At 47.0% G+C, this 24,653-nt stretch overlaps 1 protein-coding gene and 1 non-coding gene across 6 annotated transcripts in view; one reads left to right on the top strand and one right to left on the bottom strand.

Annotated features, from left to right (window-relative positions):
* Positions 1 to 24,653, bottom strand: part of YPEL2 (yippee like 2) — a 67,871-nt gene that overhangs the window by 13,806 nt on the left and 29,412 nt on the right. The gene's annotated exons all lie outside the window — the stretch shown is intronic.
* Positions 21,899 to 21,970, top strand: TRNAE-UUC (transfer RNA glutamic acid (anticodon UUC)). Its single transcript has one exon. It is a non-coding gene; the product is annotated as a tRNA-Glu (tRNA).

Raw genomic sequence — 24,653 nt, 5'->3', positions numbered from 1 at the left:
TTAATGAGGGCTTCCCTGGTGGCTCAGATGGTAAAGAATCTGCCTGCAGTGCAGGAGATCCGGGTTTGATTCCTGGTTTGGGAAGATGCCTTGGAGAAGGGAACGGCCACCCATTCCAGTATTCTGGCCTGCATAATTCCATGGACAGAGGAGCCTGGCAGGTCCTAGTTCATGGGGTCAGAATCAGAAGCAACTGAGTGACTAACACTTTCACTTTCTGAATTACTGAATCATAAAGTGATAAATGAAGATTTTTTTTTCCCTCCTGAAAAGAGAACAGATTCAATCATATATACTTTCAATAAAATAAGTTTAAAAAGTTATAATTGTGCTATTTTTTCTTCCATGCTTTTAAATTGCATAAATTATTAAAAATTACTAGTAAATGTTTATAATGTATAAATTAGCAACCCTATGTATACCATTTATAAATAAATAGACATATTAGGAGTACACACTCAAAACACTTTCCTGGTAGGGGTTTGTGACTTTAAATGCTTGGAGGTGACTGTTCTGGGGGTTCTAAGGCAAGGCCTAAGACTGGCTTTCTCTCGTCAGTGTTTTATAGTTTTCTATATATAGAGATCTTTTGTTTTTTAGGTAGATTTATTCCTAAGTATTTTATTCTTTTCGTTCCAACTCCAGTGAATGGAATTGTTTCCTTAATTTCTCTTTCTGTTTTCTCATTGTTAAGTGTATAGGAATGCAAGAATAAATTAATTTAAAAAACATCATATGAAAAGTAAAAAAAAGAGTGGCTTTCTCTAGCCTGACACACATTCGAATTTCTAGAGAGTGGGGTGGGGGAGGGCACATAGAGAAGAGTCTTCAATCAGGCCCAGCGGCGCCTCCCAAGGCCACCCTGGCTCCTCCAGGGGTCTTCTCCGAGGGTGTGCTGGCAGCGGCCCATGCTCTGCAAAGGCTGCTGAACCCATCAGGCGGCGAAACCTACAGAGGCACCCCCCCTAGCGACAGCATCGATGAGCCGGTCTCCCCAGGCCCGCACCCGGGACCAGCTGAGTCTCTGAGGACAAGAGAGATTCTGCAAGCTCTTCCGCCATGGCTTCCACACTGGGCCGCTGCCAAGCCAACATTTATGATGAGAAAAACATTCACGGAGAACAACAGGCATCTTGCAAATAGACACAGACAAGAATAGCCCGGCTGGACCGCTGTATCCTGTGGGGCCTGGCCCAGCCTGGTACGACCAGGCGCGGCCTGGCGCTCCCTTGAGGGAGGGTGGTACCGAAGGTGGGGAGACTGAAAGTGGTGAAGGGAGCAATCAGGATGGAGCAAACAGGATTTCAGACCAGGAGATCCCAGACAGACGGTCAGACACATTTGTTTGCTGTCGTGACTGCCAGGCAACAAGGCAGCTCTTTTCCATGTTGTATATCAACCAAGGCTGGTATTCAGGACTCCAGGAAAGGGTTTTTTTTTTTTTTTTCGGTTGTTGTTGTTTTTTTAAAAAATTACCCCAAACTTCTCTTCTGTCCTTTAAAGGAAAGTTATAGTTTCAGACCCAACCCTTCCAGCCAGCTCAAAGGAACGGAAAGGCTTTGAGTTTCCTGTTTGGTAGCCAAAACCACTGATTTCTGGCCCCTTTGAAAGTCTGGAAAGCAGCAATTCCTTTCAAATGCAGGAGGACCATTGAAAAACGAATATTTGTCAGGGGAGGTGGCAACAGAGCAAACATGTGGATTCCTCCTTCTCTCAAACAGGCTCAGGCTGTGAAGTCCTCCTAGCATAAAGAGGGCCTCTCAGTCTCCTTTCTCTGGGAAGGTTACCCATGATCAATTGAGTTCGTGCCCCAGGAGGTGCCCAGGGATGAGGCAGGCAGAGGCCCACCTGATTACTCAGCTGTAACAACCGGAGCTAGCCCTGGGGTATCTGCACATGATGAGAGGATCTCATCTCGGCTCAGAAATTCAGGATAAAATCCTGGCTTCACTGGGAGAATTATCTACCCTCTGGGCTTCCACATCTTTTACAGCTGTGGATGGAAAACATGCCCAAGTCCTAAGTTGTTGAGACCAAGAAGTAAAACAAGGTAAACCAAGTGCAGAGGGAAAAGGAGATGAGTTCTCCACCTTCCCTCTCTGGCCTTTGCAGGAGCCTGCAGCAGAGAGAAGGTTGACTCAATCTGCTTCTTCAAAATCCATAAAAATACAGGGATAGCGCTGCAGCTGCCGATGACTCTTTCCAGTTACAGTATCGTCCACAGGCACAATGTCCATTACATGGGCTTTGAAGAAGTGGGACTGCTAGAGTTGGAGCTTGGTGTGGCCATATATTCACAATGCTACTAACGTGGTCAAGCCAATTTACTTCTCTGAGACTAAACTTCCTAATCTATGAAATGGGCACAATAAAATTGTATTCACACTCACACCAGATTTGTATAAGAAATAAATAATACTGTGTACACTTCATGGCATGAGAGACAGAACCTTACCATAAAAGTCACCATTAACAAAAGTTAATGTATACAATTCAGGGGCTCTTGGTATATTCCCAAGGTTGTGCAACCATCACCACTATCTAATTCCAGAACATCTTCAGACCCCACAAAGAAATCTCGCATCATTATCAGTCACCTTCCATTTCCCTTGTCCCTGGCAGCCACAAACCTCCTTTCTGTCTTTACGGATTTGCTCATGGTATTATATGCTGTACTCTGTACCTTGTCAGAGAAAACGTAACATAGGTATTAGACAGAGACACAATAAAGGAGAAGTAAAACTCCTCCCTTGGGTGTTGGCTGAACACCCCACCTCAACATTCTCCTGGGGAAGGTCAGGTCAGTCCTTTTTCCTTTCTCATTCCTTTATGCATTCAAGCCTGGTGGAGTTTGCTATTCAGGGTCAAAGTAAACCACAGGCTCCATTCCAAAGAGCTGAAACTCAAGCAAAATAATCTTGTCTAAATTTCACCCTTGAGGAAGCATATGGAGAAAGTGGGAAGGGTAATAATAAAGAACAATGAAAATGATGAAAACTTCCACAATTAGAACCCGAGTGCAGTTTAAAGACTCTGAGCAATTAGCTAAGAGGAAAGACAATCAAAGGGGATTTCTTCCATTTTCTCTGCAAATAAGGAGGAAGCGGACTGATACGGAAATAAGAGAGACTTGGGTTCATTATAAGGGAAGAATTTCCTGACTGTGTAGGACTTCCACACTGGGACACAGGTCACCAGGAAAGATTAGGAAAGAATAAAGCCATCTGTATGTGTTTATAGTTTGCAGAAAGTTTTCACACATCTGTCTGGAGGTCTACATGGGGTAAAAAGCAACGTGTGTGCTGCCTAGGGGGAGAAGCTTGGCTGCCTCTGAGCTCTGGGAGGTCCTCTCATTCCTGAACCAGATGAAGGGAGGGGCAGGGAAGAGACTGGCTCTAAAGGAGGAAATATCTGCAGTGTGGAGTCATGAAATTCCAAGGGCGTGGGAGCATACACGATACAAGGAACTGAATGGCAAAAACAAAAGGTGCTGTGGGGCCTGGGTGCCACATTTTATTGCTGAAATGTGGAGACTTCAGGATCTAAATTACTTGATGATCGGACCCTTCAATTTCAGCAGATGCTGGCAGCTCCCTACAACCTGTACTCCTCCTCTCTCTCCACAGAGAAGGCCTGGGACACTTGCATTCTCTACAAGGATACAGAGGAGGGGGTTACTATGAGCAGACAAGCCCCTGTCCTCTACAGAAGAGAGCCTGACATGTCTGCTGGGGGGGATGGCTTCTGAGACAGAGAGATAACAGGTGGAATCAGGATGCAATGGCAGCCAGTCATTAAAGCTGGGCCCTTTGCAATTCAAATATAAAACTGAAACTTCTGGAGGGGGGCCTTCCCTGGCAGTCCAGTGGTTAAGACTCTGCACCCCAGTTCGATCCCAGGCTGGGGAACTAAGGTCCCATGTGCTGCAGAGTGTCACCTAAAAATAAATAAATAAAAATAAAACTTCTAAGGGGGCTAAAATAATGGAGCTCAAATTTCTCTCAAAACCATCAGGCCCTTCCACTCTTGGGTATACATCTGAAAAATAAAACACTAATTCAAAAAGATACGTGCACACCCCTCCCTACCCGCAGTGTTCACAGCAGCATTATTTATAATTGTCAAGGTATAGAAGCAACCTAAATGTCCATCAACAAATGAATGGATAAAGAAGATGTTTTATATATATATATGATGGAATACTACTTGGCCATAAAAAATAATGAAATTTTGCCATTTGCAGAAAGATGGATAGACTTTTATTCTAAGTGAAGTCAGACAAAGAAAGACAGATACTGTATGATATCACTTATATGTGGAATCAAATTAGTGAATAAAACAGAAGAAGCAAATTCACAGACATAGAGAACAAACTAGTGGTTGCTGGTGGGGAGAGGAATGCAGGGAGGTGCCGGGAGCCGGCATATTGCATATTGAGTGCATAGTGCATATTGCATATTGAGTGCAGCACTTTCCACAGCATCATCTTTCAGGATCTGGAATAGCTCAACTAGAATTCTATCACTGCTGGGAGCCAGCGAGGAACTCCGCCCATGACAAAGGTCATGAGGAAGGAGGCTTGGCATACGCAAAGACGGGATCAAGCCTCAGGAGTCTCCCTGGAAATTCTCGAGCAATCTACCCCCAAAACCAGAGTCTGCCTACTTTCTGCTTTGTGCTTTCACCTACACCTCTGACTTTACGGGGGGCTGTCCCCCACTACCTCTCTGAAAAAAGAGTTAGCTTACAGCTCCAGTTAGTAATTCTTGGGTGTGACAGTGTTTCAACCTACAAACTCCTTTGGAAATCCTCTAGCCTGCCTGAATAGGTTTTCAGGCCACGTGTGACTGTTCAGAGCCTCCCAACTGTGAGAGGCAGGAGATGTTCTAAACTGTCTAAATACAGATTCCTTTGAGCAGTCAAAAGATTGATTAGAAATTGTGTTGGTGAAGGGTTTTTCATTTGTTGAGCCAATGTTTGTCTCCACATCCCCTGCCCTTACACACATTAATGAATATATAGAAGGAATAAGTATTAACCTTTGATATTAATCACGTTAGACCTTAGGCTAAGTAAATTCTTTCCTTAACTAAAACCCACTACACCCTCACCCTGTAGGAATGTAACTTTATTTGGGTGGCATCTGTTTTGAGAATAATCAGCCCTGGAGAAATAAGTGTCCTGGTTGACTGACCGCTGTCACAAGGAGAGGGTTGTAAATTGTCAGCAGGCCCCCCTGGCCAGAAGATGATGTAACACCCCTAAGACCTCTGTATACATTTGTATGAAGCACCTGACTTTGATAAAAGTCAGGACTGCTGACCCCGCGTGACTTTTGCATAACATCTCAGTGTATAAAAAGTAGACCATGGAAAATAAAGAATTGGGATCAGTTTCTCGAAATACTGGTCTCCCCATGTCTCTCTCTCTTTCACTCTGGCTGAGTCTCCATCTGGAGCGCGGAACCCACCATGCTTACTAATTATGCCTGGGCTTCTAAGATCCGACCAGGGAGGCCTCAGTGTCTCCTCTCCTCCGGGAGAACGGAAGGACGCCTGTGGCCTACGTAAGTGGTGCAAACTTCTTGTCTTGAAGTTTTATTGGTCTCCCGCGTAAACCAAGCCACTCAGCCTCTTTTCTCCACTGAATTTCCTCACTGAGCTATCCTCATCCTATTACTCTTTATATCCTTAATTAACATTTAATTAAGCAGTTGTTTCCTGATCTTCGCCTACGTGAAGATCTCCTTCGAATACCCTGGATCAGCCGGGGCTGGTCCTCGGCAGGGAGGGGCAATATAGGGGGAGAGGGATTTGTTTTTTTTTAAGGGTATTTTGAGATCATATGAAATCATGTGTGTGAAACCTTTTCAGGCCTTTAAAAACAATTTACTATGAGCCCCTGAAGTTAAAAAGAAAGCAAATTAATATATCTAGGAAGAACATGATCAGTTTCTTGGATTTAGGTTTCCTTCAGTTCCCAAATCCAACTGGGCATTGGCAAACGAAAACGTCCTGACACTACAAAGGATCTCTGGAAAGCCAGTGGGCAAAACTTTACAGACTCTCAAGGCAAGACTTCCCCTTCGACCAATCCAGACAGAAAGAGTTCCCTGCAAGACTGAAGCCACATGCTATGGGGGTGGGGGGGTGGGTGGGGGGGTTGTTTTCTAAATATCTTCTAACAAGCAATCATGATAGTGAAATTAGAGACAGTTTATAGGTGTGAAGTGAAAGTCGCTTAATCGTGTCTGACTTTTTTTGACCCCATACAGTCCGTGGAATTCTCCAGGCCAGAATACTGGAGTGGGTAGCCATTCCCTTCTCCGGGGGATCTTCCCAACCCAGGGATCGAATCTGTGTCTCCTACATTGCAGGCAGATTCTTTACCACTGAGCCACCGGGGGAGCCCAAATTGAGATGGCTCATTAAAATAAATTGGAAATGGTGAAATACTAGTCATGGCTTATATTTACATAGTGCTTGCTATTTGCCATACAGGGCTTCCCTGGTGGCTTAGCTGGTAAAGAATCCACTTGCAATGCAGGAGACCTGGGTTCTATTCCTGGGTTGGGAAGATCTCCTGGAGAAGGGAAAGGCTACCCACTCCAGTATTCTGGCCCGGAGAATTCCATGGACCATACAGTCCATGGGGTTGCAAGGAGTTGGACACGACTAAGCGACTTTCATTGGACAAGGGAATGGCAATCCCCTCCAGTATTTGCCTGGAGGATTCCATGGACAGAGGAGCCTGGTAACCTACAGTCCGTGGGGTTGCAGAGAGTTAGACAGGACTGAGCAACTAAGCCAACATATGCCAGACAGGATTCAAACTCTTTTACATAAGCCAGGTAATTTAATTCTGTCAACAATCTAATGAGGGAGGGACTTTCATCAATCCCATTTTACAGATGAGGAAAGCAAGACAAAGAAAGGTTAAAACATATGCCAACACAGGGTCAAATTCCAACATATGACAGTGACCCAGGCAGTCTGGCTCCAAACTCTAAGAAATGATTATGTCATCCCATCTAATGAAGATGGGATGACAAGGATGCTGTAAGTGACTTCCTAAAAGAAAGGAGCTCAACAGAATTAGACTAATATCGACATGTTTAAAGGACCTCTGAATGTACAAAGATCTTTCACATATATTAATTGATTTACCTCTAAAACAACAGAGGTGGAATCTGAGGTCCAGAGCTGTTCAAGTGACTTACCCAGTTTCCCAAAGCTTGTAAGTCAAGGTCAATACATAAACCTATAGCTTCTGACTCCAGGTCCCAAGATTTTTCTAGAATGTGTTCACTTGGAAAACCTGTCTCTTTGAAAAAGGAGGATGGATCAAGCTGTCAAAACTGATGAAAGTCTCTTAAGCTAGTCACCCTCCTCTGCTCTGATTCCATATTTACTCAGCAACTGCCTAAATTTAATTCATTCGCTCAGTGGGTTTCCACCTTCAAGGAAGATAACACACATCTAAGCTTTCGGGATTATCTGTTCCACTGTAAATTAATTAGAATTCTGGTCTACCAATTAGCTTCCTGTGAGTTATGTTAGGATGAATCACTTCACCAGGGCTTGGTCACTCTTGGGAGAATGGATAAAATTTAATTTGTAAACTTAACAATGCTTAAGGCTGATGGAGGGCCACCAAGAGAATGCTCTCTGCAACCTAGCCCGAAACCAGCCCTCCCAGGTAACAACTGAATGAATGATTCTCATTTCACAACCCATGGAAAAAGAAAAGCGAAGAAGCCCTTAAAAATCCACTCCCCTTTTTTTGGGCTCCTGGACTTCATGATGCAGAATGAGCAGAGAAGCTGAAAGAATGCTTCGGGGAGCTTTCAAAAAGAGAAGTAACTACAGTCCGTAGGAATCTCATGAAGTGGACTGCAGGTTAGGTATACTGGCAAGAGGCCTCCACAGCCATGGAGGATCTCCAAACAAAACAAAATATATGTATGACTTTATCCAGTTTCAATTTCAGAGACCACTGGGCTTTGAGGAGCCCCGGGGTCAACCACTCACCTGCTGTATGGCTCTTGTCCACATCTCCACTAAAGACTAACGTGCGCTCAGTTGTGTCTGACTCTTTGCGACCCCATGGACTGCAGCCCGCCAGGCTCCTCTGTCCATGGGATTTCCCAGTAAGGATACTGGAGTGCGTTGCCATTTCCTACTCGAGGGGATCTTCCTGTCTCCTGTGTCTCTTCTTGTCTCCTTGCATTGACTGGCAGATTCTTGACCACTGTGCCACCTGGGAAGCCCTATTTCCACCAAACTTCTGCCTAAATACTTTCAGGGATAGTGAACACCCTGCCTCCCGAGGAACCCCATTCTGCTGCCAGCCACTCTGATAATCCTTCATCTTTACATCCTTAAAAAATACTTCTGGTTATAGCTTTACATCGCGGTTTCCTTCCACAGGCCAAGCTTCTCCCAGTTTAGCAGATGAACTAGATTCAAATTCCCTTTCTGGCATTTTCTCTATTGTGTGTTCTTGAAGATGCTCCCCTTTCTGGTCTCAAGTTCCTCACCTGTCAAGTAGGGTAATGGTACCCACCTTGCAGAGAGTAAAGTGACTGGCATAAGCCAGGCCCTTGAAAAGTGGTAGCATCCTTCGAATTTCCTGTACGCGGCATGGTTTTACTCTCACAGAGTCTCTCACTGTCTCCTTAACCTGATTTTTTCATTTCATCTTTGGGGTTCCTGAACACCCCTTTCCTGTCCTGGAAATGCTAATCAAAGCACAAGGACTTGCTTCACCAGTCAGGCTTCAGGCTGTTCACACAAACTAAAGCAAACTGAGTAATGGTTTTCCCTGCCAGGCCACAGGTCCATTACCAGACTTTCCTCCCGTGAGTGTATTAGCATCTATCCACATTTAACCTCCGAATTCATGCACCCCCAGGGACTGGGCTTAGTCAGGAGCAGAGATATATGAAATAGTTATGAAGGAAGAGACAATGTTATTTAAAAGGGTTTGAAGAAATCACAGCCAGCGAGCTCTTATGAAAAAGACTCAAAGATACAAATATTAGAAAGATCTCTGCATTACGTGCTTGCCAAAGTGCAAAAGCTGGGCACTGGAGATTCTCAGTATTCCGTCTAGAGACAGAATACGAGCGGGTCAGAACAACCAGCCGGCCCGCTCCCAGCCCCGGCCAGGCAAGGCTTCATCATCTGCCTCCAGCTCCATGCCTTCCTCACGCAGAGCCCTGCCCCTCTGCACTGGGAGTTGCATCATCTGTGAAATGAGGGGGTTGACTGAGGTTTCTTACGAGGGTGAATATTGCATGAGTCCATATTCTCCAGAGAGTAGACGCCTTGCACAGTGAACGAACATTTCTGAGTCAGACCTCTTTTCTGGTGTTTTTTCAACTTCCTGTTTATCTGGATAAAAGGTCTTTTTTGCTCATCAGCTGGTCTATCTTATCTAATTCCTCAATAAGACTCATCCTCAAGACTTAGAGACTTAAATCCCTGCCACATATTCTGGTGCTCAACCTTCTTCCCTGGCCAATAGAAAAACCTAAGGCACACTGAAATATCAGGCACTGGAAAATCATCTCCTGGGCAAAGAGATTTTCCCACAGTAACACAGTCTATGATACTTTAAAAATAGGAGACATGGGGTGGGGTGAGAGCTAACTATTCAATATTATAGACATGGCTGAGAGCTTCCCTGGTGGCTCAGTGGAAAGAAGCTGCCTGCAAAAATGAAAAGAAAAGAAGAATTGGCCTGCCAATGCAGGAGATATAGGTTCGATCCCTGGTCCAGGAAGACCCCACACGCCGCAGAGCAGCAAAGGCCACGTGCCACAGCTACTGAGCCTGTGCTCCAGAGAAGGAATCACAACTACTGAGCCCACATGCTGCAAATACTGAAGCTCAGGTGCCCTATAGCCATGCTCTGTAGCAAGAGAGTGAAGTCGCTCAGTCGTGTCCGACTCTTTGTGACCCCATGGACTGTAACCCACCAGGCTTCTCTGTCCATGGGATTCTCCAGGCAAGAATCCTGGAGTGGGTTGCCATTTCCTTCTCCAGGGGATCTTCCCGACCCAGGTATCGAACCCGGGTCTCCTGTATTGCAGGCAGACACTTTAACCTCTGAGCCACGAGGGAAGCCACCGCAAATGAGAAACCTGTGCACTATAAGCAGAGATTAGGCTCAGCTTGCCACAACTCAAGAAAAGCCTGTGCAGCAATGAAGACCCAGCAGAGCCATAAAGAAAGAAAGAAAGAATGCTGTACCTCCATAACTTTAAATCAACAAATATTGAATGTCCTAGACCTTGCGTAGCCCCAGAGGGTATAAATAGTCTGCCCCGAAGATGCTTAAACTCCAGTAGAGGGCTTTCCTCCAAGGTGAAGATGATGAAGAGGACTTGAAACAGCTGGGTTACAACCTGCCTATATGCACACCTCTTTCCCAGGGAAGGATAATAACTCAGTGAGCAGCACACCCCAAATGCTCACTACATAATAAGAAAAACAACAATATCTTATATCTCCCCTAGTTTGATACCACCTCAGGGCATTGTCTCAGGATTATCCCTGTTTTATAAGACAGCTGATGGGGACTTCCCTCGTGGTCCAGTGGTAAAGAATCTGCCAACTCATGCCAACTCATGAGCCACCCCAATGAGAAGCCCGTGCACAGCGACGAAGACCGAGTGCAGCCATAAATAAATAATTTTTAAAAAGATAAACTGATGAGGACAGAGCCACACTGGAAGTTAAACTCAAAAGCGGCCCCCTCTCTGGGGGCAGCTCCTTTGTGTGGCAGTGTGGGTGAGCCTTGTCTATTATATACACATCACTCCCCTACCCACTGATCTTTCCTGTTGATGGGGGCAGAGAGAGGGTGTGGGATCCTTAACAGCACTGGACAGCAACTTTGAAAGCAGAACTTGTTAGTTTTTAAACAAGGACCAGCCAGTTGGACCACCGAGTGGGTGTTCCCATGCAAATTCCAGCGCTTTCAAGTTGCTCCATGAACAGAGCCTACCCAGGACAGCAAGCCCTGTTTTTCTGCAACCAGCTCTTTGATTAGGTCTAGTGAGGGACTCAATTAGCATCATGGAAACACAGAGCAGATTTCAGAAAGGAAAGGTCAGCTGCAAGCCCTAGCATTTGCTATCAGCCATCTGCCAAGCAGGAAGTTCTACTCAGATCTATTTTTAATCATATTCCCTAGGCAAAGGCTCCTGGGAGAGTGCACAGGCCAGACTTATTCCAAGAGAAACATTAAATTGCTACCTTTCTGAACACATTTTTAAACCTGTCTCTGGATACTTGGGCTATCATTTTAAATATATTTTGGACACCAACTTATATACAGAGGCCCAGTTCTTGGGTTCTCTCACACTGACACCTACCTCCAAGGAGGCCATGGTTGGCCTGTATTCTCCCTTCTTGGGAAAATTCCCTGGGACTGTTCGAAGGATGGACTAATTCCACATACCATAGCAATCCCTACAACCAGGTTCCAGGTATTTGATTTGGCTGCTAATGAAGGGGGAAGCGAAGACAAAAGAGGTGGTAGTTTCAGTCCAGCGTCCACGTCCACTTCCCAGAGCAATGAGACCGGCGAAGCTAACAGGGCAGACCTCCCGGTCACTCTCATTTTTCAGTCCATCTATCACTTCAGAAAGCTGAACTAACACCAGTTCCTCTGGCAGGGACTCGACCGTGACTCAAGATATGGCCTGGCTACAGAAAGGAGCAAGGTTTCAGCTCGCCTCCCAGGGACCCGGCCTGTGCCGTGGCTGGCTGGTCCGCCCAGGCGCAGGAACATTCTGTCCACTGGCTTCTTCCCCCCTCGACCCGCAGCAGCACTCGAGTCTCAGTTCCCGCCAGCCCGAGGGACGAGACGTTTCTGCGAGGCCTGGATGGGGAGTCTGGCACAGCTGTGGCAGAGAAGGTTCAAACAGGCCAGGCTTCTTCCAGCCTGTGCACACATGGAACAGAGTTTTCCTGTCTCTGGACGCTTACAGGCTTTCTGCCTCTGATTTCCAGCCGAAGGTAAAACCTAAGTGTATGTATGACTGTGCCTCAGCCAAGTCAAGTTCCCTTTGCCAACTAAGGCCAGGGGCCCCCACCCAGGGCTCACCCCATCAAACCCTGCAGTGGCGCTGAGGGGCCCAGTGTGCCCCATGACAAAGGGCACAACGGGGTCTGCCTGCTGGTTTTACCAGCCTCTCCACCCCCACCCCGCCCTCCTCTTAGGAGCTTATCTGTCAGCGAGCAGCCGATGGGAAAGCTAAGCTGAAAGGGCACCTTGGCTGTGGGATCTTTGCCTGAGAATGTGAAATAAGAGACTGGGTATTTGGGGCAACTTAACACCGGGAGGCGCCCAGCCAGAGGGCTGAGGAGGAAGGGATGGAATAGGCAGAGGTGAGCTCCACCGGAGATCTAACTCCCCTGGGCTGGGGGATGGGGAGACAGCAGGGCTGGGAACCCAACCCAGTGAGCCTGAGCAGACATGTCCTTGAAAAGAAAAAAAAAAAGGCCACTGCCCAGGGTCACTCCCCCTGACCCAGTTGGACCACAAATTAATTAGGGCTTCTGAGCCCTGCTGACTCTTGAGTTCCTCTTCTTTCTGGTTTCAGGAGCAAAGGGAGTTAATCGGTAAACAGCTTAAGAAAGAAGAACTCTTCTTATGCCCGTCTGAGGATCACTGGTGCCCTTCCTCTGCCCCTTCCCCAGTTTGCCACAACTGTGTGTGTACTGGGAACCCCAGAAACAAATGAAAAAACACCCCAAGGAAACATGGGGTGTTGGGTTTTGTCCAAGGGCTAAACCCCAGGAACAGGAAGTCACCTGGAGATTTCAGAGCCAGGCAGCCAGCCAGGGAAGGACAAGAGAGGAGGCTGAGCTCTCAGTTCCTCTGCTAATTCAGAGCCAGAAACAGGCCTCAAGGTAGAGCTCTTAGGGGAGTGGGCTGCGGAATGAAGGGGGGCAGGAGGCAGGGGTGGGGTATGCACCCCGCCTGAATTCTAACTCTGGTTCTACCACTTCCATTTCCTAGCTGAGTCCCCTTTAGTCAACTCAGTTCGCCCAAGCCTCACCTACTTCACCTGAAAATGGAAACAAGAGGAGAAAAGGGAACCCTCCTGCACCGTTGATGGGAATGTAAGCTGGTGGAGCCACTGTGGAAAACAGTATGGAGGCTCCTTTAAAAACTAAAAAAAAGATTTGCCATATGATCCAACAATCCCAGTCCTGGGTACATATCTGGAGAAAATTCTAATTCGAAAAAATACACGCAACCCAATGTTCACGTGCGTGCTAAGTCGCTTCAACTGTGTCTGATTCTTTTCAATGCTATGGACTGTAGTCCGCCAGGCTCCTCTACCCATGGGATTTCTAGGCAAGAATACTGGAGTGGGTTGCCATGCCCTCCCTCCTGCAGGGGATCTTCCCAAACCCAGAGATTGAACCCAAAGCTCTTATGACTCCTACATTGGCAGGCAAATTCTTTATCACTAGCGTGACCTGGGAAGCCCATATTTACAATTTGAGTACTGGAGTGGGTTGCCATGCCCTCCCTCCTGCAGGGGATCTTCCCAAACCCAGAGATTGAACCCAAGGCTCTTATGACTCCTACATTGGCAACAGATTCTTTATCACTAGCGCCACCTGGGAAGCCCATATTTACAATTTGAGCCAAGACATGGAAGCAACGTAAGTGTCTGTGCCAAATGAATGAAGAAGACGTGGTTCAACGGAAGACCACTCAATCGTTAAAATATAATGAAGGGCACTACGCTAACTGAGGCAGGTCAGAGAAAGACAAATACCATGCTAATCACTTATATGTGGAATCTAAAAACATGATGCAAATAAACTATTTACAAAACAGAAATAGACTCACAGACACAGAAAACAAACGTAAGGTTACTAGAGGGTACAGTGGGTGGTAGTGAGGGAGCAGGGAGAGATAAGCTAGGAATTTGGGATTAACAGATACATACGATCTGTTATGTATGTATAACATACATATAAAATAGGTAAACAATAAGGACTTCCTATACAGCACAGAGAACTACACTCCATATCTTATAATAACCTATAATGAGGGCTTCCCTCATTCATAGCTCAGTTGGTAAAGAATCTGCCTGCAATTCAGGAGACTCCGGTTAGATTCCTGGGTCGGGAAGATCCCCTGGAGAAGGAAATGGCAATCCACTCTAGTATTCTTGCCTGGAAAATCCCATGGACAGAGAAGCCTGGTGGGCTACAGTCCATGGGGTCGCAAGAGTCGGACACGACTTAGTGACTAAACCATCACCACCAAATAACAAGGACTTAGCACAGTAATATATATTGAGTACCGATACTCAATATCTTACAATAACCTATAATCGAGTGAAAGTGTTAGTGGCTCAGTCGTCTCCGACTCTTTAGCCCAAATAGAGTACCTCCTTAAACCTGGTGTCCTAGGAGACTTGTTTCCTTCCCCTAGTAGAGGCTTCCCAGTGACATTCAGACCTACAGAATAGGAATCTCGGGGACCTGGAGACCAGCCATTTTATCCCAGGTTATTCTGATGTACTCTCTGACTTGGGAATCACTGCCCAAGCATCTCCACTTTCCAAAGCCAGTTTCAATTACTCTCAGGCCAAAGACATGAAGGTTGTAGAAGCCACTTAATCTCCTCCTTCACTTTTCCCTGGCCTAAACCTCAAAACTACATACACCAAAGTCATCTGATTTCTGCAACTCGGTTCTCCCTTGAAAGTAATAGGAAAAAATCCATACATGCAGGCTGCAACTGCCTGCTTATGATGACTCAGTGAGTGAGCTCAAGAAGCTAGAGTTCACATGAGAGGAAGCATCTCACCCAGCGAACCAGATAACCCAGGTCCCAGAGTTCTTTGAGAGGCCTTCATTTCAGAGTCACGGGTGCTGGGTGTTGGCCAGTGATTTATCTGGATGCCGTTTAGCTGACAGCATCGCCAAGAATGGTCTGAGCCTGGTTATTAATTACAGCCACTGGCTTAATTATCAGCACTTATTAACTTTATACAATATCAACATTCCTCTTCACACAAAGCTCATAGGCATACAGTTTAGAGCAGTTAGAGGGAAGCTGAGTGGAACCAAAGGCTATTACTCCCTTGCTTGGAAACTATCCATGGCTCCCAGAGCATGCAGCATGCAGAATTGCATCTCAACTTCCCTGGCCTTCTGGGCCCATGTGATCCACCCATGCTGACTTCCTGCTTCCCTCTACCTGCCCTCTCCGCCTCTTACCTGAGGTCCTATAGGCTGGATCTCCTCTGCAAAGTCTCTATGCCTCCGCTGGAAATGGACTCCCCTTCCTTGTTCACTTAGTAAACACTCATCTTGCTCTCTGCCCCTGTAAGCAGCCTAAATAATCACCTATTCAAAGCCCGTGTTTCACTACATCCTGTAATAGTTAACTTGTTTCTTTTTGCCCACTAGATCATGAGCTGCTTCAGGGCAAGAATTTTATCGTGTCCAATTCTGCATCCCCAGTGCCTCATACAGTAGTACTCAGGACACGCTGAATGGTCAGAGAGGTCATGTGCCTTATCCAAGGCCACATTCAACATTCAGTGGCAAAGCCAGGCCCTAGGGCGGAGGCGCCCGACTCTTCATTCAGGGCTCGTAGGGTGGTGCCAATGACTCGCCACCCACAGGGCCCCACGCTGTTCTCCCATGGAAGTGATGAGACTGAAACTACGGGCACTGTCTGGCTCAGGCACTGTGTAACCAGCGCGCTAGATGGCTGAGGCTGCAGTTTGGCCCGTGCAGAGGAATTCTCTGGCACCAATCAGACCACGCCACTGAACAGCGTCCATCAACTCCTGTACTATCCCTACCAAACGGAGCCCCCTGTTGATCTGGAACACCTCCTGAAATCACAGTGACCCATTTTTCCAACACCGATCTCATAACAGTCATTCCAATCATCAACTCAGGGGTCAGCAAACAATCCTCTAGGGCCAAATGGGGCCCCTCACCTGTCTTGTAAATAAAGTGCTACCGGAACACAGGCTGACTCGTTTATGTATTTTCTAAGACTGCAGAGTTGAGGGGCTTCCCAGGTGGCGCTAGTGGTAAAGAAGCTGCCTGCCAATGCAGGAGACATAAGAGACAGGGGTTCAATACCTGGGTTGGGAAGATCCCCTGGAGAAGGAAATGGCAAACCACTCCAGTATTCTTGCCTGGAGAATCCCATCAACAGAGGAACCTGGTGGGTTACAGTCCACAGTGTCACAAAGAGTCAGCCACGACTGAAGCGACTTGGCTTGCGCACATGTAGAGCTGAGACCATACGGCCCGCAAAGCCTTAAATATGTATTATCTGGCCCTTACAGGAAAAGTTTTGCTGACCCCTGATCTAGCTGAAGGAACAGGGAATGAAGACTCCAAACAGGCCCGCCCTGCTACCAAGAGACTGGCTGCCCCTACTCTGGAAGTCAGTGGACCAGACTGGCTTTTGCATGATGTCATTGCTTTTTTTAGCTCTGGTTCCAGGCCTGGGATCCAGGAGGAGATTTTCCCTATCAGAGACACACACAGGGGCCCGGGGCACCCAAGCACATGACCTGGCTTGGTTTAATGGTGCTCAAGCAATGTTTATTAAATAAACAGACAAACAAAGGCTTGTGGAGTCCAGCTAGTCCGGGCCCCTAACCCTGAACAAAGGTCCACCCTCCCTCCCGTCAGTTTCAAGGTGACTAGTCACACAGGTGTCTGGCAGCAGCCTGGTGACCTAGATTTGTCAGACCTTATCTTATCAGCTTTCCTTCCTTACTTACCCAGCACCTGCCCCCACAGTGCCCAGGGCAGCCTGGCCTGGTGTTTTTATAGAGAAGGAGAGAGACTGGGAGGACCTCTCGCCTTCCCCACAGATATACTTTGTTTTTCTTTCTCCTGCAAAGGGGAGGACCAAGATATACGGAGACTTGGAGCTTAGAGGAGCTCCGGGAAGTCTGGTTTTTCTCACTTCCTCTCCCCTTGGGTTTCCTGGGTGAATCTGTCTGGGATGGACCTCAAAGGACTCCTCAGAGCCCCGCCTGCCAAGTGGCACGTCTGATACATACAGGGGAGGCACCAGCTGTGGGTGAAGCGAGCAAGGCAGCCACCACCCCAGGGCGAGAGAGAGGCCTGATCCTGAGAGCAGACATTCCTCCCATGACACATGATAACGCCAGGTCTGGTTCACCGGCCACCTCATACTGCCCGTGAGAGCCCAGGCAGCAGTTTTACAGCTCGGGTCCACACTGCAGCGGGGGAGCGGGGGCAATCAGAAGGCGAGCTGGACACATTTGGCATCTCCTAAAAACCAGGCAAACGGGACAGAAGGTGATATGGAAATGTTGGCTGCTCAGCTGCTCTGGACAACCCTCAGGACAGAGATCCCCACTTGTCCTGCTACCGGCTGCTTCTTCAGATGGTGGGCTTGTTAGGAACCAAAGGATTCTGGGTGCCAGCTGGGTGAGGGCAAGGCATACGTCTACATGCCACTGTCTCTCCAATATCTAACAGGTCAGAGGAGCTCACTGAACTCCAAACCGGCAGGGCTTAGGACAGGAGGTTTCACACGGAGACCTTTTGTTTTTCTGTGTGTGCTTGGCCGTGTCCGACTCTTTGCGACCCTATGGACCACAGCTCGTCAGGCTCCTCTGTCCATGGGATTCTCCAGGCAAGAATCCTGGAGTTGGCTTGCCATTTCCCCAGCCGGGGCATATGCTTCTCTGAGCACATCATTCATCTGTAAGAGCTGAAGTTACAGTGAAGGCTCTTGGTGGAACCAGTCCTAACAGGGAAGAAAAGGAATTTCCTGGGCCCTCCAAAGGTAGATGATTTCCCTTTTGACAACTGTAAACTGTCCCTTCAAAAACCCAAAGGTGTTAGGCGTGAGGGGTAGGGGAGAGTCAGGGCCACCTGCGCTGTCCCCTGTCATCACTGTGGTCTGGAGTGGAGGGAGGTGATGCACCGATGAGATGTTGTTTTTTGCAGCAGCTGGCGGAGCTGTCTCCTCCTCTCTTCCTCCCCACCTCCTCCTCCTCTGAGTCACTGTCCAGCCACCAGCAATAGGCAGGGAGGGGAGGGAATCCGGAGCTGAGGTTCTCCTTGGCAAGACAGCCCTAACCCCAGAGATAATACTCTGGGTCACCAGGTCAAATCCTCCCCTCGGGAGCTGGCTGAGTGCTTTGGAAAAAAAAGGTACCAGAGATGCTTTTCTTGGTTTTGTTTTTGAAAGATAAGAAAAACAGCATCTCGCCCTACCGCCTCCGTGAAGCATCACAAGGTGAACCAAACTGATGAGCAGTTCTGAGCTGCTGCTCACACATGGAGGCCCCGAATTCTCTCCCAGCTGCCTGGGCTGCTGCTGTTACCGTGGTAGTTCGAGGTCTCTGAAACTGCCTGATGTGTGGTTCACAGGCAAAATCACACCACCGCACAGACTGGAGGGGAAGGGGGCAGGGGGCTGGTTTTTCTGTTTAAACTCTAGAGAGGACTCCCAGCTACCTGCAGGTAAACCCCACCAAGGGCAGGATGGAAGCTGCTGCTGCGGCTGTCAGCCCAGCACTGTGACAGGACCTGCATCTCTGTGAGTGCCACTTTCTGTTTGGTTTTTGCTTAGGGCTTCCCTGGTGCCTCAGGGGGTAAAGAATCTGCCTGCAATGCTGGAGACCTGGGTTCTATCTCTGGGTCTCAGAGTTTTCCCCTGCAGGAGGAAATGGCAACCCACCCCAGGATTCTTGCCTGGGAAATCCCATGGACAGAAGAGCCTGGCAGGCTAGAGTCCACAGGGTGGCAAAGAGTGGGACACCACTGAGCAATTAACGCTTTCACTTTGCTTAGTGATGTGCAGATAACAACATTTACCGAGCATTTCTGATAGGTCAGGCACCATGAGAAGTACTTTATACTGATCACCTCACTTAAAGTCCACAAATCAATCTTAGAGACATCTAAGATGAACATGATTCCCATTTTTCCCAATGAAAGCACCGAAACAGGCAGGAGTTGCTTAGCTGCAAAACTATTTAGGTGAGGAGGCCAGGTTTGGACCTGGGTAGCCTGACTCAACGGAGAAGGCAATGGCACCCCACTCCGGTACTCTTGCTTGGAAAATCCCATGGACGGAGGAGCCTGGTAGGCTGCAGTCCACAGGGTAGCTAAGTCAGACACGACAGAGCGACTTCACTTTCACTTTTCACCTTCCTGCATTGGAGAAGGAAATGGCAACCCACTCCAGTGTTCTTGCCTGGAGAATCCCAGGGACGGGGGAGCCTGATGGGCTGCCGTCATGGGGTCACACAGAGTCGCACATGACTGAAGCGACTTAGCAGGAGCAGCAGCAGCCTCACTCAAATATTACACTGTTAACCACTGAGTTATGTTGCCTCGCATCATCTGCCGCTGCTATCTTATTAACAGAATCAGAGGATGGGGAAGGTGGAAGGAAACTTCTGATCTAATGCCTCGTTTGGATGGATGAAGGAAAAGGAGAGCCTGAGAGAACAGTCTTGCCCGAGATCACACAGCCTGATCCTGTCCTTCTCCCCCTGCCAGCGCTCTCTTCCAGGGCTGCCTCTAGCATTTTCGAGCGCCCGTTATGTGGAAGGTGGTAGGTGGTGTGTGTGGCGGGGAGGAGGTGGCAAAGTGCAGAGCCAAGAGGCACTCAGTTTCTCTGGGCCTTGGTTTCCTAACCTGATGAGTAGAACTAGAAACACCCCAGTTCAAAGCCTCTAATACTCGGAGAGTCTATGACTCCAAGTCATTTAGAATCTTATTAGGAAACCAGAGGATTACACATAAAAGTACAGGTAACCACAAAAATATAGACCATATTATTACAAGACAGTCATGAGTAATTGCTGAATGAACAACCAGGCAGTGAGTACTACTGATGTTCAGTGGAGGGAGAGGATCCTATAGTCCAGGAGGACATCCTAGAAAATACTTAAGCTGGTATTCAAGAATGAGCAGACATTAGAGAAAAAGAAGGATTCTCCAGGCAAGAAAAATGACAGGAGGGGAAGAGGAACAGGATTGACCACCAATATTAGCAAGACCCAGAAAACAGTCAGTGCCAAGGGAGCTACCTAGGTCAAACCTAGGTCAAGAGGGCATAGACCCATCTAGACCTGTATCCCATTTTGGACTACGCCATCGCCTTAGGCAAGTCACTTAATTCCCACCTTGAAGGACTGTTGTAAAGTAAGGAGTCCCAAGCACATGATAGATCTTCAATAAATAATAGTTAACAGCAACAATGCAGATTTTCCATCCTGTGTTTTTTTAGGTCACCAATACAACCTCATCTGTAACATTCTTGTGCCCTCCCAGTGAGCCTTACATTTCCATGCACCCCAGAGATCACAGGCTCCCTGAATGTTGTGATCTTTGTAGGCTTCTTCTCCCTATCCCTAGTACCCAGCCTAGGCCTGGCATGTCATCTGAAACACAAAAAATATTACTGAAGTGAACAATCAGCATATGATGGTGGATTCCAGTCAGGTCCCCAAATACAAACAACCAAAGAAGCAATGGTGTAGCTTTACCATTCCAGAGACCTCGGGAGAGTGGGTGCTCCAACAAAAAACATGGGGATGGGGTTCTGCATCCACCGCCTGCTTCCCAGGGAAGAGTGCCCTGGTGAAAAGAGTTTGGATTTTCACGAGGAACAAAGCTTGCTACCACGGGTGTCCTTCCTGAAGGCCAACACACAAATGCACAAACCAATCTTAGGACTGGAACCTTACAGGCATCTGCAAACCACAGAGTTAATTTTCAGGGTACGCCTCATAGCTCAAGTCAACATTTCCTTTTGGTATTTAAAGCAACCACATAGAAAGGACGGCACTTGAGCAGATTTGTGCTCCAGCTGCCTGCAGTCTGCAGCAAACAACACAAGATGATTCACTCGACTTGATCTCCAGCAGCTCCTTTCATAATAAATTGGTGAGCAATTCTGCTTATGCCCAGATCATTAATTTTCACAGAGTGTAGGACAGGTCTGCCTTCCATCCAAAGAGGGTGACTTCCTGAACTCAATTCCTCTTGTTTGTGGCTATAAATGATAGGGCGAATTTTTCTAAGCCCTAGAATGCTTACAGCTCTTTCGCAAGCAGTGGTCAACAGTCTGCACCGGATGATCGCCACATGCACGAACCGCCTGCAGACCACTGCGTGTGCATGCGTTTTCCCATGTCTGGTTTCCTCTTCAGCAGTTGAGCTACGACACCGTGATATCTGCCACCTGAAAGCCAGGCTCTGGTCACGGCGTTACTTGCTCAAAAGCCTTCAGTGGCACCCAGCTGCCAGCAGAATAAACTCCCAACTTCTCCCAACAACCTGGCTTCAATCCGTATTCACACAGTTCCTCACTATGTTACCCAAAAGGATGGCTCCTCCCCCACATGCAGGGCCTTCACTTCTTTGTTCATGACGCTCCTTTTACGAGTCCCTCCCCATCAACTTCCACACATCTAAGTTCTTGCTTCATGGGACGTTTCAGTGTCACTCCTACCAAGTCTTCCCAGAACTTATAGACCTCAAGGGGTTTTTTGACCAAGGATCCTTTGAGAACCTAATGAAAGCAACGGAACCCTCCCTAGAAAAATATACACATATGCAGAATTAAACATACAATTTCAGGGACCCTTTGAAGTCAGTCCAGAGACCCCAGATGTAGAGCCCCTTATTCTGTCTTTCTCTGAGAGAACTAACAAGTTATTTGCACAGATATTCACTGGAAATTGGCCAGTATTTAAGAGCTGTGCCAGGGGCTAGAGACGCAAAGATGACATCACAATCATCTCCATGAGTAGTTCATAGGCTACTGGGAGATATGAATCATTACACTATGATAAATGCTTTAAGATAAACATAAGGTGTGGGATTCCCTGGTGGTCCAGTGGTTACGACGTGGCACTTTCACTGCTGGTGCCCAGGTTCAATTCCTGGTCAGGGAGCTAATGTACCATAAGCTTTGAGGCACAGCCAAAAGATGAGAGAGAGAGACAGCACCTAAGATAAACATAAGGTGAAACACAGTTATTCTACTGTATCTGAAGGGGATTGGTCCACCTCACAGATCAAAAAAATCCACCTCACAGATCAAAATTCAAGGACGCTGAAGTCCCTTATATAAAAATGGCATAGTATTTGCATATAAACTAGTAGATTCAAGTTGGAACCTATGATAAGGAGTTTGGGGACTTCTCTGGTGGTCCAGTGGTTAAGAATTTGCCTTCCAATGCAGGGGACATAGGTTCAATCCCTGGTCGGGGAGCCAAGATCCCATGTGCCTTGTGGCCAAAAAAATAAAATGTAAAACAGAAGCAATATTGTGACAAATTCAGTAACGACTCTAAGGATCTTCCAGACCCAGGAATTGAACCAGGGTCTCCTGCATTATAGGAGGATTCTTTACTAACTGAGCTATGAGCCACCAGGGAAGCCCTCTCTCTATATATAATTCATTAAAATTGTTCTAAGGGAAAAAAAGTGGAGGGGGTAGTGAATGACTTATCTGCCTGCCAATGCAGGTTCACTCCCTGGATTGGGAAGACTCCCTGGAGTAGGAAATGGCAACCCATTCCAGTATTCTTGCTTTGAAAATTCCATGGACAGAGGAGCCTGCAGGCTCTAGTCCATGAGGTCACAAAGAGTTGGACATGTGCACACATGCGCATGCACACACGCACACACACATACACACCCCATAACTAGTACCGTGCGTCACCACCCCACAATACATATTTCATATTCATGCAATAACAGAACACAGCCAATGAAACAGATGACCAATTTACAGGCACAGCCCCCACCGCCATCACCCACGTGTACCAGAGGCCTCTGATATCCAGTGAAGGTGGTCCCAACTCTGAACAATTATGCTATACAAATTATACCAGCCTAACTTATTATTTATCTTACCCTGAATTGATTCAATCTCTGCCTCATGGGGAGAAGATACCGTAAGAGATTATATTTTACAATCTCTTTTCACCGAGAAACACTATAACCACATTCCTTTGTTTGGAGATTTGCTGTATAGACATGGTTCACCTGTCACCCCTTCCTGGGTGGTCAACAGCTCATCTGCAACTCCACCCCCACCCCACACCTCTCCGCCCCCCCCACCCCCCCACCAAGTACTAACACTTCATTAGCAGGAGATTAGCGCTTTCAAAGATCAAACAGTTGAGCAAAAGAAGTTTTAGGTTGCATATGTGATTCTCTTTGCAAAAGCAAAATTGATTGTGTCTTTAAACTGGGGTATTGGTGTATGCTGGAACACTTCCATAACTTATCACTTCTGCCTTTACTGGGCCTCAGAAACGCTCTTTAGGAAACTGACAAACATATGACGGTGTTTTGCAAACATTGCAAAACAAGCAAAGGCACCTGCTATTTGGCGTGGGTCCCGAAATGGCGATTGTTCTCAACCTTTTGTTTCTTAAAACCCATCAATCACTCTGGTCCTGGGTCTCCAAGATTTTAGGAACAAAAAAAAGGACACTTTTAATGAGATAGACATTTACATGTTTATATGCAATCTGCCTTTTTCCCCTCCTGCTAGAATGAAAAATAAATTTTACTAATTTTTTTTTTTTGTAAAAAATGACTGTCATCACTGGATACCAAAACCGCTCAACTAATAAAATTACAATTTGACGTATTTTGCAAATTGGGTAAGCTCACAGAATTATCTTCAAGACCCATGTCTTATTGCATGTGTTCTTTAGGAATTATGCCATTTAATGTGACATAGCAGTCGTTAATACAACTAATGCAATCCAATGCTCATTATAGCATTTTCCAGGGTACTTAGAGAAAAAGAAATGTGTAGTTTTTTTTTTTTTTTTAGAAATTCTGTTCCTGTATTTATTTTTCACATGAGGTTTTCAGGACAAAAATAACTGCATTAACATTTTGGAGAGTTCATTTTATTACATGTTGAAGACAAGCTGGCGGGTAGTGGGAATGAAGAGAGACATGTCCTTGACAGGTAGAGTTGATAGGACTGGACGGTACCCCGCTTTCGTCCACAATCTCTAAGTCGTCATTGTGTTGGTGGTACAAGACTTTTGTGGAGTCACGGGTGTAGAACGCTAGAGCTGAGAAGCCGCGGTGGGTGAGTGGGCCTCTCAGCTGCCACCAGGTCAATACAAGACTTCAGAGCATCTTCCTCCCTGCCACTTTTCTCACAGTGATGTTGCATTTAGTGTCTAGGCAGGAAGGAAAAACCCAAAGGCCACCACTGTGAGCCCAAAGGAACCCCACAGGGAACAAAAAGAACCTGCCTCCTAATTAGGCTGCAGCCTCACACAAGGAGGCCCAGCTGCTCACATGCAGAGCAGTGGAGTGGGTGAGGTGGAGACTGGGCTGGTCACGGAGTTACCAGCCTCCGACACCTTCCCTCTAAGGACCCAGGGCGCTTAGAGCAACCTGTGTCCTGGAATGAAACCAACATGCTCAAAGTGGGTTCACAGGAGATTAGTCCAATTCACTGTTCTTAAGTGGCCTCCTTGCCAGGCCATCCAAGGGCTAGCAGGAAAGAGGTGAGGGAAGGACAAAAGACAGTTTTTCAGGAAAGGCTTTGTGAAGATCCAGGTTGCCAGAATAGACAGTATCCACTGAAGTGAGCAT

Source organism: Bos taurus, chromosome 19 (genome assembly GCF_002263795.3).
Source record: "Bos taurus isolate L1 Dominette 01449 registration number 42190680 breed Hereford chromosome 19, ARS-UCD2.0, whole genome shotgun sequence".
Taxonomy (NCBI): Eukaryota; Metazoa; Chordata; class Mammalia; order Artiodactyla; family Bovidae; genus Bos; species Bos taurus.
The sequence above is the reverse complement of the archived record's forward strand: the minus strand, read 5'-3'. Positions and strand labels throughout refer to the sequence as shown.